This window comes from Pinus tabuliformis, chromosome 2_1 (assembly GCF_031772625.1).
Source record: "Pinus tabuliformis cultivar Carrire ecotype Pingquan chromosome 2_1, CPIR1, whole genome shotgun sequence".
NCBI lineage: Eukaryota > Viridiplantae > Streptophyta > Pinopsida > Pinales > Pinaceae > Pinus > Pinus tabuliformis.
Window position 1 is genome coordinate 107548078 of NC_142299.1, and position 19668 is coordinate 107567745.

Consider the following 19668-nt stretch of genomic DNA (forward strand, 5'->3'; position numbering starts at 1 on the left):
GTTGAAGACAACACGAACCGGAAACCCTCGTGAGCGAACACCAAATCAACCTGCACGCAGAGTAAAGGGAGGTTAGTCGAAACTGGAACCGGAGACACCTTCAAATACAGAGGATTAAGTATCATGAAATTGCAAGCCAAATAGAAACCCAGAACTTACCAACAGGTCGACAGAGGACCGCGGAGACCAAACCCATTGCCATAGCTGCAAAGGCACAGAACCTGTAAGTGGTTGCAACAAGAATACAAAGCGGAGTAAAACATAGACTGTTAACTTACCTCCGAAGGCGGCCAAAACCTCGATGGAGCGACAGCGCCAAGAAGACCAATATATGTTCAAGACCATAGTTCAGGAACGGGAAACGAAAGAAATCCCACGACAGAGAACTTACGAGAAGATAAAACCCTTACCACAGCCACAGTTAAGAACAAGTCGGCCATACAGACCCAAACACCACAGCAAACAACAACGAAGGCAGAGAAACAACATTTCACCAGGTTCTGTGGTTATCGACAGAGAAGGAGGCCATTGAACGGGCAGAGGAACGAACCAGGCTCGAGCTGAAGAGCAACACGCGAGGAACGCGGAGGAAGAAACAACAAAGTAACAAAGAGACAAATGAACCGGGCACAACCCCTTTAGTGTTTAACCAAGGCGGGAAAACCATTGACCGAACAAACCGGCAGCTGGCCCTATTTACCGGCAGGGAGGTGTATTAATGAGTTGCAGATTGGGGGCAGAACAGATCTACGGAGTGTTGACTTTCTAACACCACAAGTGACCGCTAAGGACCTGAGGAGTGACCACGTGGCGGAGTGTCACGTCACCGAAGGGCTGGGCCATCAAATTACATGTATTTTGTTTTAGCTTATTTTTTTTTTTAATTTTTGAAATTTGTATATAAGGCTCTAAAAATCTATAGAAGAAATTAAAGTTATATATATATATGAAAAAAGAAAAATCATTGTTATTCAATACCAGGTTTGATTGTATATATAGAACAAATAGCATCCCTAATTATAATTAATTTTTGTGCGTATTATTAGCTTTATCTTATTCAAAAATGTTTAGAAATTGTAATTACTTATTATTATTACTATGAAATTATAAGGATAGTCAAATTTAAAAAAAAATAAATAGAAAATAAAGTAAAATTTTCTATAGAATCACATACTTGCTACATCAATGTTTTAAAATTTTCTTTTAATAATTATATTCAAGAAACCATAAACTTATTACATAAAATGCCTAAAAACTTTATTTCAAAATTGACATTTACTACTGGAAATAATAAATTTAAGTAAAAATACAAATTAAGAATTTAATGAAATTTTGTATAAATAGAATAAATATTCTTCAATGACAAAATAATCTAAGAGTTTAGTTTAAGAAGTTGTTGCTAATGAAGAACTTGAACTTAAGTTAACTCATTCACATTCAATTTCAAAGCCTTGTTTACTCAAAAAATAAAAAATACATTGACATTGGCCATAAGTTTTTAATGAATCAAAAGGAGAAGCATATATAAAATTGAAAACAAAAGTAATATAAGAAGCTTCCTTTCACTCTTTCTATACATGGAATCAAATAATATCAATTTGAAAACAAAAGTAATATAAGAATCTTCCTTTTACTCTTTCTATACATGGAATCAAAATGAAATTTTTCAGATTAAAAGGGAAATCGACAACATGCAACAAAACATTTTTTTTTCAAAATTTCATGGTTCAAGAGAGTCTTTAACAATGTTTCAAAATGTGAAAGAAATTACCAATAAAACATTTTAAAAGAAAATAGTAAATAGTTGCAAGAATAAAACTAGAAATAGACCATCCTTTAGTGAGTGACATAGATGGAGAAGACTAATTGAAATATTTCCACTAAGAATAAATTCTTAGAAGATTATCCAACTCAGCAGGCTCCTTCTGACTTGACATGACACAACGCATACTTCCAACACATGCAATAGTTGAATAATTTGTTTGGTCGAGACCTTGGTGCTTTGATACTCAGTGAAGGGTTCAATGATGAACTCCTAGATTTTATCAAAGTTGAAAGATGTCAGTTGATCAATTTTTTTCTTGAACTCTAGTTTACTTTCCTTTACTTCAAGTCTTAATTTGTCAACGTGAGGAAGAGGATCATGTGTATATACAATCATTATTTTAGTGTGTTTCAGTGACCATGTAGTTGATTGGATAAGTGATTCTTCGAGCGTTTATGCATCTTCTATCATTAGTTTGACAATATGCAACTTAGCTTTCCATGAGTGTATTATAACAAAATTTTGAAACTTGCTAATAATGGGTAGGAGGCAGGAATTCCTAGTTTTGATTATTGTTAGTTCATGCTAACTACATTCTGTGGAGGAAAAGCATCACCTTGTTGGGCTATGCTTGTGTGTAGGGAATTGGATTAGGAAGCTAGGAGCAAGATTTTCCAGTTGAAATATCATCTCCAAAGTAGTTAGCAGGGTCTGCAAACATAACCAATCTAAGAGGGTTTTAGGTATACATCTTCTATCTTACTTGTTGAGATGAATCGTAAGTATTGTCTTTAAGTCTTTATAATTCATGTACACTTTTCCATAAAAAAATTAATATATCTAAGGGAAAGATCCTTGGAGGAGTAGCTCCTTAAATTTTGAGAATATCTAGAGGTAATAGAACTAGGGACAACTTTAGAGACTCTGCTTCAACTTTGGAGATTTAGAAAAACTATAAGTTAAAAGGAATTATCAAAAAGACGTGGATATATAAATAGTGTTTGGAATGGTTCTAGTGATTGGAGTGCGGGATTTGGATTGTTATAGAGTTTCTCCTTAACGCAAGTCATTTCTTCTTGTTCTTCTACCTTGATCCAATTTTTTTATATATTTAATTAAATATATATTTTTATTATTTAATTTTTAATTACTTAAATGATATATTTTTAATGAATATCAATGTTTTAATTAATAATTAATTAATTAATTCATATATATATGAAAAATGTTTATTTATATATATTGAAAAAAATAATCCAAAAAATATTTTGTGCAGAATTATGTAAACGAATCAAATATATATAATTCATTAAATATTAATATTCTTAAAAAAATATTTAATTTTAAATTATATATTAAAATAATATTTAACTTTATATAACAAAGTATATTTAATTTTTTGATTTATTTATGGATTAAAATATATAAGTATCAAAATTTCACATTCTTACTTAAAAGTGTATACTACCCATAAATTTAATTAAGTAAAAGAAAATATTATTACCTCTTCTAATTTCCCCATAAAAACTAATAATAACCAATAACGAAAGATCGTCACTTTCACTAACATTTACGTTACGAGAAAATTTACCCCTTAAAAAATTAATATCTCTAACGTCATCAAAAGGTCCATCTATGAATAAATACAAACAATAAAGAAAAGGTGAACCCAATTTTACGTGGGCCTATTGAAAGAGAACTGCGAGGCCGGTCACCTTTGAATTCACCACACAAACGGTGTAAGAAGGGAATATCTCTTTCTACGTTCACCACGTCGCTGGCTCGTAGCGAGAATAAAACAAAGGCTAAGGGCTGTACTCACACTTTGGAAGTTTATTCTCTCTGATACCACCGCCACCGTGGGAAAAGCTGGACTTCGGTGAAGGGTGTGCAATTTGACCCATTTATATCGAAAACGCGCGTTCATTAGGTGGACAGAAATTGTCACTGTTTACAGCCGTCTAATATACCAACGAGAAACATGGCCCTCATCTGTGACCTGAAGCTAACGCCTCTCCTCCCCCTTTCTTATTAAAAAAAAGTTTTGGTTGTCCCTCATACCACTACTTAAAGGCCTCTACTCTATCATCTCCACCATGATTCCTTCTTTAAAGGCCTCTATTCTATCATCTCCACCCATCCCAATTTCAGAGGCAGCAACAAGAAGAGTAGAAGGCAGTCATGGAAAAGGAATAGTAGCTGTATCCGTTGTCACTGTTCTCCTGAGAGCCACAAGGATTGATGTACCGTCGCCAACTGCTTCTGGCATCCACATCATTGCCCCTCAAATCCCAGCAAATCATGGCGGCTATGCCTCCTCCTCCCGAACTCGCAAACTCTGTGCAAGAAGCAGAAAAATTCAAGAATTCGCCACAATGCAGAGTTAAAAATAATGGAGAAATGGTTATATGGTTGTAACGCATCTCCTTAGTTTAGGATTAGTTCCTGGAGTTTAGGAGGTTGTTCACAACTACCTAATTTTCAGTGATGTATTTAATATTGTAATATTCATTTGATGTAATGTAGGGTGAACGAGAGAGAGAGTCTCCTCTTTGTTTGAGTGCAGTCTCCCACGTGATGTACACACCTGTGAGCTGCAACTCCTTCATTTAATTCAAAGTTTGACTTTTATCTTGGTATCAGAGCTTAGGGTAGAGATAGCCTTAATTTTTTTAGGGATGTATCATTAGTTACATATCTGTAGTGGTAGGAGAGCATGTAAATGTATCTGTGTGATCAGAGGGAACTGCAGTAACACCTGGAGCGAAGGATCTTAGATGACTGATCATCTCTGTGCCGAAGAAAGCGTTGGAGCACATTTTTTTAGAAGAAGCAGCAGTTGGCGCAGATTTTTTGCAGACAGTCACGCCAATACAGAACAAAACAGAAGAGCACCAGTTTTTAAAGAACAGACGTGCCCATTGGCGCGGGTTTGAGGCTGATAAGCGCGCCAACGAAATCATGACTGAATTGGCGCGGATCTGTGGCTGTTAATCGCGCCAATTTCCGTGGACACTGTGAATTTTTCTTTTTTGCAATTGGCGCGGATTCGTAGCTGTTCAGAGTGCCACAGAGCCAACCTCTTTCTCTCTGGAAATCTGCAATTTTTCGTTGCAGATTAGAGTTTCCCGGTGGTGGCACGTGGAGATTTCTGCTCGGTGGCAGCAGATTTGATTTGCCCGGTGGTGGCGAATTGAGGTTCCTTGATCCGCTCGGAGGTAGCAGATCGGACCTGCCCGGTGGTGGCGAATTGGGGTTTCGTGATCCGCTCGGTGGTAGCAGATCAGACCTGCCCGGCGGTGGCGAATTAGAGCTCTGTGATCTACTCAGTGGAAGCAGATCGGTTTTTTGCCCGGTGGTGGTGCAGTGCAGCGCCTTGATCTATTCGGTGGAAGCAAATCGCCTTTGCCCGGTGGTGGCATGTTGGAGCTTATTTGTTGATCTATTCGGTGGTAGCAGATCGGTTTTGCCCAGTGGTGGCACAGTGAAGTCCCTGATCTGTTCTGTGGTAGCAAATCGGACTTGCCGGGTGGTGGCACAGTGAAGTTCTTGGTCTGTTCAGTGGTAGAAGATCGGACTTGCCCGGTGGTGGCCGATTGGAGTATTCAGTTGGGCAAAAATGAACAACAATATAGAATCATACCTCCACGAGTCTGGCAAACTCGATGGATCGAATTTCTCCAACTGTAAATTCAAAAATGCAAACTTTGCTTGAGAGCGTAAATGCATCGATCGTTGAGGGAAATGAGTAGAGATCTGGAACAGCGACCCAAGAACAAGATTGGGATAAAAGAAAAACGAAAGCAAAAGTTATACTGAAGATGTCCATTAAGGACAATATTATCCCACATATAAGAGATTCCAAGTCGATCGCTGATATATGGACAACGATCAAGAACTTGTACAAGACTCAGAATACAAATCGTGTTCTGGCACCCAAGGGAAAGCTGTTTGCGTTGAAGATGGATGAGAATGAGTCCGTTGTTGGATTCATGGCCAGAGTCAAGGATCTGAGTGACAAACTGGGAGCTATTGGAGAAAAGATGTCCAACTCAGATCTAGTCACACTCACATTGAACAGAATGACTGATGAATATCAGACGTTTATCTCAGGGCTGTCAGCGAGGGAGAAAGCCCCTTCATTTGATGAGCTGACAGCGATTCTGCTCCAGGAGGAGGAGCGACGACAGAATCTGAAAAATCAGAGCAATGACCTTGCTCTGATGGCGAGGAGGCGAAAATACAGAGGAAATCAACACCAGCACCAACATCAACACCAACAACCGCAACAGTAGCAGCAGAAATGAACCAACCCTTTTCAAAAGAGATCATTCAGAGGTATGACTGATAACTATGTTAAGAGATTTTTTTATTGTGGGAAACCTGGTCATCAGATTAAAGAATGTTATAAGAGGCAGGCAGATGAAAGAAGAGGCAAACAGAGGAAACACCAGGGTTGTTTTGCTGGAGAAGAGGAGGACCACAACCATGATCTTTGACTATTCACAGTCGATTGTTCTCTTTCAGCATCAAAGGGAGATGAGGACGACATATGGTATGTCGACTCTGGTGCATCCTCACATATGACCAGTAAGAAGGACTGTTTTGAATTTCTTGAAGAATCTACATGTGGATCAAAAATTTATCTAGGAGATGATAGTGGGTATGAGATCAAAGGATATGGAGATATTCCTGTGAAGCTACCTAGTGGCGACTTTAAACATCTTAAAAATGTATTATATGTTCCAGGAATTAAGAAAAACTTGATCTCTGTCTCAATGATTACAGACCAGGGCATGCAGGTGAAATTCTTTAAGAATGGTTGTGTCATTAAGGATAGTCAGAAGGAAACAGTTGCAACAGGAGTACGCGTGGGGAATTTGTACAGATTGGATGCAAAGAGTATGCCACGACAAGCAATGGTTGTAGCTGGATCAACAGTCGAAAATCTCTGGCATTAGAGATTTGGACATCTCAATTTGCAAGACCTCATATTACTTCAGAAGAGAGGTATGGTCGATGGACTCCCTGTTTTTCATAATGCCAAGCTGGAATGTGATGGACGTGCATTAGGGAAAATGCATAGAGAAGAGTTCCCTTTGCATGTCAAGAGGAAGGAAAGAGACATCCTAGAACTAGTGCATACAGAGATTTGTGGACCTATGAAAACTAGGTCCTTAAGAGGTGCATATTATTGTATGTTGTTTTCAGATGATTGCACTAGGTTTTCATGGGTGTATTCTTTAAGTAAAAAGAGTCAAGCCTTTCGGTACTTTAAAGAGTTCAAATCTATGATAGAGAACCAAATAGGAAAGAGGATAAAGATTCCCCGCTCGGACCAAGGGGGAGAGTACAGGTTAGGAGAGTTCATTAACTTCTGTAAGCAGCATGGGATTATGCAGCAATTCACAGTGCCACACACTCCACAGCAGAATGGAGTAGCAGAATGCAAGAACAGAACTCTTGTGGAGTGCGCGAGAAGTATGCTTCAAGGTAAAGGTCTATTAAATGGTCTTTGGGCAGAAGCCATTAATACTGTTATTTATTTAAAGAATAGGAGTCCTACTAAATGTCTAGGCTTCAAAACCCCCTTTGAAGCATTGTTTGGACTCAAGCCAGTAGTTAGTCATTTAAGAATATTTGGATCAAAATCTTATGCTCATATACCGAAAGCATATAGAAAGAAGTTAGACCCCAAAGCCTTGAAATGTATATTTGTAGGATATGGCACAGAGTATAAGGCATACAATTTATATAATCCTGTGACTCATAAAGTTTTTGCAAGCAGAGATGTTATTTTTCATGAACAGACTGAAGATGGAAAGGAAGACTCTAACAGTGACAACCACATTCCATTGCTGATAGAGATGAACAGTGACGAAGATGAAGAGCAAGAGAAGGAGCAGAAACAGGAAGAAGTAGCAGCAGATAGTGTAATAAGTGATGATGCAGACCTGGAAAGTGCTGAAACAGATAGAGTTGAGGTAAGTCCTCTACCTAGAAGATCAGGTAGGAAGACTAGACTACCTGAAAGATTGAAAGGCTATGCTTTAATGTCCAAAATTTTAAACATTGTAGAACCTTCAAACTATGAAGAAGCAAGTAAATCAGATGAAGGGAGGGCTGCAATGCATGAGGAAATTGAATCAATATATAGAAACCATACTTGGGATTTAGTTGAGTTGCCTGAAGAAAAAACCCCCATAGGTTGTAAGTGGCTGTATAAACATAAGATAAATGCAGATGGGAGTGTAGAAAAATTCAAAGCTAGACTGGTAGCAAAGGGCTACTCACAGCAAGAAGGAATAGATTTCGATGACGCCTTTGCCCCTGTAGCTAAACTAAATACAATTAGAATGCTAATTTCGTTAGCAACAAAACATAAATGGAAGCTACACCAGCTAGATGTTAAGTCTGCATTTCTGAATGGAGAATTAAAGGAAGAAATTTATTTAGTACAACCTCCTGGTTTTGTGAAAAAGGGGCAGGAGCATTTAGTGTGTAAATTGCATAAGGCACTTTATGGTTTGAAACAAGCACCCAGGTCATGGTATGAGGAAATTGATTCCACGTCTTCTGCTAGCCCAGATCTCCGGAGTCATTAAAGCTTTCAAACAGTAAGAGCTTGCTGGCGTAGCTACAGTCCCTCCTGCTCAACAACTTCTTCCTCCAATGAAAAATAAGTCCTTAGTGCTCGCGTAAGAAGATTTGCGGCATTGAAGCAGACGAAGGATAAGGAAGAGTAGTTGGTATTAGAAGGAATAGAGGTAACAAATGAAAAGCCCTTGTGCTTCCACGTGTATATCATATTAGGGCAAGAGGAGGATAATGATGAAGAAGAAGAATTATACTTGGGCACATTCAGTTACATGCCTCCTCCCCCAAAGCAGTAGAGGCGCCACAACAACAAACAAGATTTTGAGCAGAAAAGAGCGAGGAAGTGTTGTTTGAGATTCGGAATGAATGACTCAACCTAAATGCAGATATTCCTCATGCACATTTAGCTCTATATAGTCCTCTTGGATTTATTCGGAAATGCAGAATTTTATTACATTTGTTACAAGAATTTCCAAACATCTCAAATTTTAGTGCAATCTGTGTGCATTTTCACAGTCTATACATAAATTTGGATGTTGGTCATAAACATTCAAACCCTCCTCAATTCAATAAGATATGCAGAAATTTTTCCGTGCAATTTCCAAACATTACAGATTTCATTTCAGGGTAATATGTAGTTTTCTAATAAGTTGGAATGCGGATATTCCTCGTGCACATTTAGCTCTGTATAGTCCTCCTGGATTTATTCATAAATGCAGAATTTTATTACATTTGTTACTGGAATTTCCAAACATCTCAAATTTTAGTGTAATCTGTGTGCAATTTCACAGTCTATATGTAAATTTGGATGTTGGTCATAAACAGTCAAACCCTCCTCAATTCAATGAGAAATGCAGAAATTTGTCCCTGCAATTTCCAAACATTGCAGATTTCATTTCAGGGTAATATGTACTTTTCTAATAAGTTGGAGAAGCAGTAACGAATCACAACATATCAGTTATATAATTAGTGGGAAATGCGGTCAAATGAATCGTAACATATTAGTGAAAAATGTAAATCTAATACCATCTATAAGGATTGGGTATAGAAATACATTCAACAATGGCACTTCTCATGGAAATGAAAGCAAGAACCGGTGACTATTTTTTTCTAAATCTATTTCATGGTTTAAATTCATCCGAATATTTATTTTATTTGTAAGAAAAAATCAATCTCACAATTTTTATTCATTTCTTAAAAATGAAAAATCAAGTGTATATATATATATATATATATATATATATATATATATATATATAGATATATATATATATATATATATATATATATATATATATGTATGAATGAAAATGATATTTATTTTTGGTATATATCAATTTTTATATTTTAAAATATTTTATTTTATTTTAATATTTTTAGTTATATATTTTTTATATTTATCTTATTTATATTTTATTTATTTTATTATTATTAATTTATATCTATTTTAATTTTAGATCTACACGATAAGGGATCAAAATGTTTTTTTAGAATGAAAAAATATTTGATCTTTTTGGAGCTTGTATAAATTTAGGTTGGTTTAGTTGTAAGCTTTTATATAGGCCATATTAAAACAGAATACTATGGAAAAAACCATGTGACTTACCATAGGAAATACCATGTATTGGTGATCCGAGTTGACTAAACTCCCGGATTTAACCAAGATATTTTACTTTCGTGATGTGATTATAATTGCATTTAAAATATCATAAAGGAACATAATACATGCTGTAAAGAAAAAGAAACGTGACAATTATCAGCAACATAAAATAAAAAGACGTTGATAACGGATTTCGTCCAGGAGGGACTACGTCTCGGGGCCCCTGTGTCAAGATGGTGTAGGCCGCTACATTAAGTGTTGTCAATAGTGATGATGTACATAGGTGGTGACTTCGCTATCATACAAGGAAAATGCCCTCACACAGGAGTGGCTCTAAGAGATGTTCAGCTACAGGAACTCTCATTCAAAAAGGACTTCTATCAGTATGACCAAAACTTATGCATGATGATAATGAGCATCCTACCAACATGGCATAAAAGGAATCTCAATGCAAACATACATGGCGACAAATGAGTATCCCATCAACATAACAACAAAGAGATCTCAAACAAAACATGACAAATCATGACAACAAGTACATCCCACAGATGATTCTGCATCACATCAAACAAGAATCATGAAACAAGTAAGAAAACAAGATCCCACATCAAACAACAAACAAGGATCTATGCAATACAATGCATCTCATGTAAAAAGAAGTACATGAACACACTGCATATATCTCACATCTTGGGGCCATCTGACGAGAAGGATGTCAAACTACTGAAGATGGTCGTACCATCAATCTCATGGTGTCGAATCTCATGGAAATGGCTGCTCGCACATGAATGCTGACACCTGCACTCGACTTTGAAAAGTGGCTGAAAAATGAAATGATCAAATGGAAAATCTGAATCCACCATCAAATTTGTGGCATCGAATAGTGCAAAATCAACAGTCAAGTTTCTGAATTTTGAGATAGTGGAACTCTGGGGCTATAGGAATCTTTTAGATTCCCCCTAGATTCCTCAAATATTCCCTCCTCCGGGTCATCTAAAGATTTGCTGCTTAGATCAAAATTCTAACTGCAACTTCAAGTTTGTGTCATTGAGAGGTGTAAGATCGACATAAAAGCTGTCCAATTTGGACACTGGAAAAATTTCACCCTCTTGAGAATTTGGCTCAATCATGGTTCCGCCTGTGTTTTTCCAGGATCATGGTTCCACCTGCAAAAATTAATTGAAAATTATATCTCGGTCCGCGTGCACACTCCTCCACTCTTCCATGCCTCGGACGTACCGTGAGAAAAGTTTATATAAACAAGTGTCGGCGGATAAACCAAGGAATGTCATTGGCGCATTGGTTAAACTTAGCAATGGGGGTCATGGGGTCTGAGGTTCAAATCCCCGCCCCTTCCAAACATGGCGCGTACTACTTTTATGGTTTCGGCGCATTGTGTTAAGTTACAACCCTGCACACATTTTTATGGTTGTATTAATGGTGTGCGGTTAATATTTGTTTGGTTGTATTATGGGGCTGCCCGGTGGGGGCCGGCCCACGTGGACCGGGTGGGTTCAATCCCCGTTGGCTCCACCTTAATTACTGAATAATAAATGGTGGTTGGTTGGGGTGTGGTCCGGGTCCACCAGAGGTGGCCCGCCCATCCCTTTGTAATATTGTTTAATGTTTTGGAGGGTTTACTTGGACCGGCGGGGGTCATGGTGCGTCGATCCTTTTTTTAAACTTAATTTGTTATGTGGTAGTTGGAGGGGGGGTCGGCAGGGGTCATGGCCTTCGACCCAAATTTAATATGACATTTTCTCTGGGTTCTGGTGGGGGTGGTAGAGGACATGGTACGCCACCCGTTTTAATATATATATATATATATATATATATATATATATATATATATATATATATATATATATATATATATATATCTATATATATATATATATATATATATATATATATATATATATATATATATATATAAACAACAAACATATTTTTTTGAATTTGTCTAATATAGGGGATATTAGACAAATTAACGATCCAACAAATTCGTCCGCTTTCGGGACCTAGGTTTCATGCCCTACGGTCAATCAAATTGAAGGACACTTAGACCTTGCCCACAACCCAACTCTGACCAAAACTTTGACTAGCTCATTTTCCCTCATACGAGATTAGATTCGAGTGTCATTCACACCATTTGTATCAGGACGACAAGATCTACGCTCTGGTCCTGGTTTGGAAGCATTGTGATCTCTTTTATTTTTGAGCATCCATATGCCCTCTTTGTCCTATGTGTGTCCCTGGAGCCACCTGCATCAATCCTCCCCACTAAGGAGCTTTTGGTCCTACAAAAGCATGAAAAATAATTTTGTCACTCCTTTGTACCTTGTCTGCATCACAAGCATCCTGAAAAGGTCTCGCTTCCATCTTCTTCACCTTTGTTCTTCGAAGCCTTAAGCGATGAGCCGACACCTACAACCTCTGTAGTACATTGTTTTTGCAAATTACGTGCTTGTCTTACCTGACCAACTAATGACCCAAGCATCCCATACTTGCCACGAGTTTATAACACATACTCAGTGGCCAAGTTTACATCAAGATGGACACAATACCCCAGCTACGAAAACAAGGCCAACATATCATTGTTTCTTCAACAAGTGATGGAAAACGCATCATTACTGCAACACATGATTTACAAAAATAAAGTCAAACACTATGGTTCATTTGACAAGTGATGGAAACACAACAATACTTTCAAAGTGTATCATGCAACTCAAAATAAGACCAGACATCATTGTTTCTTAACAAGTGATGAAAAACACATCACCACTTTTACATTTTAAAATGCAACAAATGATTTACAAAAACATGACCATGACAAGCTAACATATCTAGAAACCATTTTTCACTTATCGCTGTGAATGGGTCATCTTCCTGTGGTGTTTTTTCTTGTCAAACAATTGTTTCACCTGGTTCATGCACTGACACTTTGTCTTTAAGGCGTTGCTTTGGATGGAGCCTCCAACATGTGGCTCTTTGATGGCCACTTCTGTCGCAATGAATGCAATACATCTTTTTCCTCCAGATCTGCTTAACATGTTTCTTTACCTGTTGTTGAGAGGATCTTTCATGCCTCATCTTTGTTTGTGCTGCTATTCTTTTCCAACACTTAGAAAATGTATGGTTATGTAATCCACAAAAGGTACATGTTTCTTGATTCCATGATTTACGTTAATCTTTAACAACATGATTATAATCGAAATGAACATTCGAATGTCGAGACTGGTTATACCTTTCCTTACTTCCTCTGGTGTCATTATGGTGATGAGAGCTTGCCTCAGCTCTTTCTCTGCCATGGGATGATGGGGATGTTTTCCCATCATTCTCTTTCCTCGATGATTTCGACGATGTCTCGGATGAATCTGACACCTTCGAGCATTCTCCTTCGGTATATTCAAGCCTACAAATATAGTTTTATGCACAACCTCCAATTGTTGAGTTATGCCTTGGTTATTAACACCAAGATATTTTTCCTCCTTGTACCTCATCCTGGTAAGGAGCCTCATGTTTGTCCTTGTAATTGGCATCTCCACATCTCCAATAGAAATCATATTATGTGAAGACGAAACTAAAAGGAAATCAACACTTTTTACCTCCACTGTCAAGTTGGAAAGAACTGATGAGGGCTTCTCATCATCTGTTGTTGGTGGTTCGCTAGCTCTCTCGACGGATTCGCCAAGGACATACCCAAGTCCTGCCTGATGGGGTAATTCATCTACTTTGATGGGGTTGACAATGCCTTGGCCATTAATGCCCAAGCCTTTTCCTTCATAACCCATTTTCTTCAAGAGTTTGGAGCCAATTCCCGTGGTATGATTTTCAAAAACAATGAAATCATCATCAGGACACATACATGAATTTAGAGAATTACTTTTTACCTTACATGGGTCACACTGCATCTTTTCCAAGGCCTCATCCTTGGCTTGCAACTATTGTAGCAAACTTTGTTTTTCCTCCTTCTCTTCATATAGAAACATCTTCAATTCAACGTTCTCTGTTTGAAGCTTCTGTTTGTTGTGCTTCAGTTCTCCTAGGGCCTCTTCTGTGGCTCGCAACTGAAGTTGCAATTGCTCCTTTTCCTCTGTCTCTTTTTGTAGAGCTTCATACATTATTTCCACCCTTTGGGAAATTTTGAGCATGGTCTCGTACATTATTTTTTCATCCTCTGTCACTGCACGTTTCGTTGTTCACGCTTGCAATTCACATCCATGCAAAGACTGCTCTGATACCAAACTTGATCTGAGTTGACTTAACTCCCGGATTTAACCAAGATCTTTTACTTTCATGATGTGATTAGAATTGAATTTAAAATAGCATAAAGGAACATAATGCATGTTGTAAAGAAGAAGGAACATGACAATCATCAATAGCATAAAATAACAAGACATACGGATTTCGTCTAGGAGGGACTACGTCTCCAGGCCCCAGTGCTATCAATAGTGATGATGTACATAGGTGGTGACGTCACTATCATACAAGGAAAATGCCCTCACACAGGAGTGGCTCCAAGAGATGTTCCACTGTAGGAACTCTCATTCAAAAAGGACTCCTATCAGCATGACCTAAACTCATGCATGATGATAACGAGCATCACGCCAACATGACATAAAAGGGATCTCAATGCAAACATACATGGCAACACATGAGTATCCCATCAACATAACAACAAAGGGATCTCAAACAAAACATGACGAATCATGACAACAATTACATCCCACAGATGATTCCGCATCACATCAAGTAGGAATCATGAAACAAGTAAGAAAACAAGATCCCACATCAAACAACTAACAGGGATTTATGCAGCACAATGCATCACATAGTAAAAATAAGTACATGAACACAATGCATATACCTCACATCCTAGGGCCATCTGACGAAAAGGATGTCAAATTGCTAAAGATGGTCATACCATCAATCTCACGGCGTCGAATCTCATGGAAATCGTTTCTCGCACATGAATGCTAACACCTGCACTCCACTTTGAAAAGTGGCTGAAAAATGAGATGATCAAATGGAAATTTTGAATGCACCATCAGATTTGTGGCAACGAATAGTGCAAAATTGACTGTCAAATTTTTGAATTCAGAGAAAGTGGAAATCGAGGCTATAGGAATCTTTTAGATTCCCCCTAGATTCCTTAAAGATTCCCTTCTCTAGGTCATCTGAATAGTTGCTACTCAGATCAAAATTTTGACTACGCCATCAGGTTCGTGTCGCTGAGACGTGTAAGATCGACATAAAATTTGTCCAATTTGGACACTGGAAAAATTTCACCCTCTTGATAATTTGGCTTAATCATGGTTCCGCCTGTGTTTTTCCAGGATCATGGTTACACCTACAAAAATTAATTAAAAATTATATTTCGGTCCGCATGCATGCTCCTCTACTCTTCCATGCCCCAGATGTACTGTGAGAAAAGTTTATATAAACAAGTGTCAGCGGATAAACCAAGGAATGTCATTGGTGCATTGGTTAAACTTAGCAATGGGGTTCACAGGGTCCGAGGTTGAAATCTCTGCCCCTTCCAAACATGGCACGTAACACTTTTATGGTTTTGGCGTGTTGTGTTAAGTTACAACTGAGCGCACATTTGTATGGTTGTATTAATGGTGTGCGGTTAATATTTGTTTGGTTGTATTATGGGGCCGCTCGGTGGGGGTTCAATCCCTGTCGGCTCCACCTTAATTACGACATAATAAATGGTGGTTGGTTGGGGTGTGGGCTGGGTCCACCGGAGGTGGCCTGCCCACTCCTTTGTAATATTGTTTAATGTTTTGGAGGGTTCGGTTGGACCGGTGGGGGTCATGGCCCGTCGGGCCTTTTTTTAAACTTAATTTGTTATGTGGTAGTTGGAGGGGGGAGGGGGGGGGTCAGAAAGGGTCATGGCCCGTCGACCCAGATTTAATATGACATTTGTTCTGGGTTCCGGTGGGGTGGCGGGGGACATGGTACACCACCCATTCTATAATATATATATTTTTTATTTTTTAAACAACAAACACATTTTTTTGAATTTGTCTAATATAGTTGATATTAGACAAATTAACGATCCAACAAATTCACCCGCTTTCAGGACCTAGGTTTCATGCCTTGGGGTCGGTTAAATTGTAGGACACTTAAACCTGGCCCACAGCCCAACTTTGACCAAAACTTTGACTGGCTCGTCCTCCCTCATACGATGTCGGATTTGAGTGATGTTCACACCGTTGGAATCTGGACGACAAGATCTATGCTTTGGTAATGGTTCGAAAGCATTTTGATCTCTTTAATTTTTGAGCTTCCATAAGCCCTCTTTGTCCTGTGTGTGTCCCTGAGCCACCTGGATCAATTGGACATGAAAATGTTATTTTATTTTATCAAAATGTTAAACATTACAACATATTTATCGTATTGGGTGGGATAGTGTTTCTTAACTCATTTAATGCCACCATGTAAATTAAATGGCTAGTAAATGTCTATAGGCATCAATCTATAATAGGCATCAAAACCCCTACTTCATCATACATCTCAAATTGCTAAAGGTAAAAAAATCATAAGAATTAAATTATAACCTCCTCCTTAGTATTATTATTGATGATCAAATTAATTAATATATAAGTGAAACATATGTACATTTAAAAAAAAAGCATGTAACAATATTCTTAATCATGTAGATTCACCTAATTCACCCCACTTTATCATTATCATGAATATTCTTAATCTGTAAATAAGTTTTGTTATAATACCATTGGCCAACCAAAACTTATAATACCATATGTCCAAAATCCCATTATGTCATATGGCACTTGTTCATATGACATTTTTTATTAATGAATTTAATTAAAAAACAGAAAATGCATAGCTACTTTGTAAATAAGTCTTAGTCTTTGATTTGTGTATAGTATTACAAATATTCTAGAATATACTATGGAGTTTAAATCCCTTCCATCTACCTAACAATTATTAATAAAACTTTAGAAACTCTTTTCCAAAATAAAGATGTTTATCAACATAAATTTAGTTGAGATTTTGTGTTGTTATGCTATGTAAGCATTTTGACTTGGTCAAATTACATAAAAAATTATAAAAGTATGAAAGGCATTCACCTAAACCTATGTACCCACCACATTTACTTGAAGGAAGGTCGTAATCCAGTTAGGCAGCCACAAGGATGCACTAACCCAACACTTAAAGAAGTAATAAAAGAAGAATTATGTTGGGTCCCTATAATACTAGTGATTACCCCATTACTATTGTAGTTGTACCCTTTATTAACATTTTTGTACCCCTATTATCCCCATATTGTCATTACTGTGCCCCATAGAATCCCTCTATTGTTATTTTTGTGGCTTTATATTATTATTGTTAGGTCGGCTGGGTTATATTGTGACTCCTTATACTCTTATATATAGAAAGGAGGTTTTGTCATTTGAATCATCCAAGAATTGTTCATTTGTGTAATGTAAAGGAGGTTACCCCCTCGAAGAGGCTGAATTCTAAGGTGTTGATCTCTCTTTTCTATCTTTTTGTGAGCTGGTTTCATAACATTTGGTATCAGAGCTTTGGATTCTAGGGTTTCGCTGCTCCAAACAGGTCATCGTGGCATTTTCGCTAGAACATTTTTTCTACGACGTTTCAGAAGCTAAAAAAAACCATTTGAGAAGACATCGCGCTGAATCTCGGGTCCGAATTTCAGAGCTTTTCGCGCTATATTTGCGGAGATATGATCTGAGGAAGTTGGTCTTTTTGCAAACTCCTGAATTACATTCCAAACAGGTGACCTGGGGAAAATCGTCATAACTTTCTCTCTGAGCATCAGATTGAAATTTCGTAAGAAGCTACAGAAAGAGGATGGACTGTAGTTTCTTGTATATCTTTTCAGAGCCAAAGGTCAAAACAGGGACACGTGGCATGTCGTACAAGTTTGCTCCACTGAACTAGTCTATAATCAGGTCACTGTGGGAGATTTGACATAACTCTTCCTTGGAGAATCCAATTGGGATCAGACTGGTGGCATTGGAAACAGGACACAGAGGGCTACTACAGGTCGCAATTTCAGAACTGGATGATTAGAAATTACAAAGATACATCAGAGGCAATATCGAGCTCTTACAAAGTGAAAAAAGGTGTGTAGTTTTTTTTTAATTTTTGCTTAAGCTTGGTTTGAAAAATTATTTTGAAGGAATTCAAAGGGCATAGTAGAGCATTTTTATCGGTAACTGATGACCAAAGGAAAGAAAATGCAAACACCTAGTAAGCAACCTGAAAGCAGTAGCATGACTCATGAAGAAGAGGAAGAAATGCTACATGATATATAAAAATTACAAGACCAAGTGCAACAAATGTCAGTCTCACAAAAGCTAATAGAAACTAAGATAAATGGAATGGAATCTAAGATAAAGGGCGTGGAAGCTAATATGAATGGCATGGAAGCTAAGATGGATGATTGGAAGACAGATTTGAAGACAGACATGGAATAATTGAAGATAAATATGAATAAGTTGCTACAAGAAATGGTCCCTAATGGTGAAAGGGTAGTAAAGGAAACTAATGATGAGAACAAAAGAAATGTTAATCATGATTCCATAGACCCTAATGTTGGATCGAAGACCCACCATATTCCAAAAATTGATATGAGGAAGTTTGATGGCAAGGATCCCGCAACATGGATATTATAGATGGAGCAATTTTTTGATCTCAATAATGTGCAAAACACACAAAAGGTACGTATTGCAACTTTATATTTGGAACCAAATCAGTTTGTATGGTATCAATGGCTTTGCTCTCGTAAACAAATTATCACTTGGGCAATTTTTACGGAAGAATTGACAGCACATTATGAGGATACAAAAAGCAACACTTTTTTTAGCCAATTGATAAGTCTCAAACAAAAGGGTTCAATAATGGAGCACATTGAGGAGTTCCAAAAATTGAACATAAGGGTAAAAAATATTCCAGAGGAGCATAGGATTGATGTGTTCATAGGGACTTTAAAGGATAATATCCAACATGATGTTTACCTTTGGGAACCTGATTCATTAGAGAAGGCATTCAGGTTAGCAAGAAAAATGGAAAGCAAAATTATGGCAACCAGGAAGCATACCACTCACAACTATAAAGATGGAAGTGTTGTTGCCCCTAGTCTTCCACAACCTATAAGGTTGACACCACAACAATTGGAAGAAAAAAGAGCAAAAGGGCTTTGTTACATTTGTGATAGCAAATACACTAAAGGTCATAAGTGTGCTGAGAAGAAATTATTCTACATAGATTGTGAAGAGGAAGAAGAAAAGGATAAAGAAAGGTCAAAAGAAGAGGATATACTCCAGGAACAAAGCCTAGATAAATAAGAAATGAATCTGACCATATCTTGTAATGCATTGGCGAGAATTACCACTCCTCAAACCATCAAGATAGAAGGACAAATCAAGAAGAAAAAGGTAATAGTGTTGATTGATTCAGGAAGTACCCACAATTTTATTCATTGTAAGGTAGCAAAAGAATTGAATTGCTTCTTATATCCAGCACCAGAGTGTCAAGTGATGGTTGCAAATGGAGGAACAATAAATTTCTCGGGAAAGTGCCATAATATCAAGCTATCCATGGGAGAATATGTATTGACTAGCCCAATGCTTTCCATTCCAATGGGAGGTGCTGATGTTGTACTAGGAGTCCAATGGCTACAATCCTTGGGTACAATAGCTTTTAA

General features: G+C 37.5%; 1 pseudogene; it reads right to left on the reverse strand.

Moving 5' to 3' along the window:
• Window positions 1-3912: 3912 nt before the first annotated feature.
• The window catches only part of LOC149199020 (UDP-glucuronic acid decarboxylase 4-like), a 57252-nt pseudogene continuing 41496 nt past the window's right edge, over window positions 3913-19668 (reverse strand).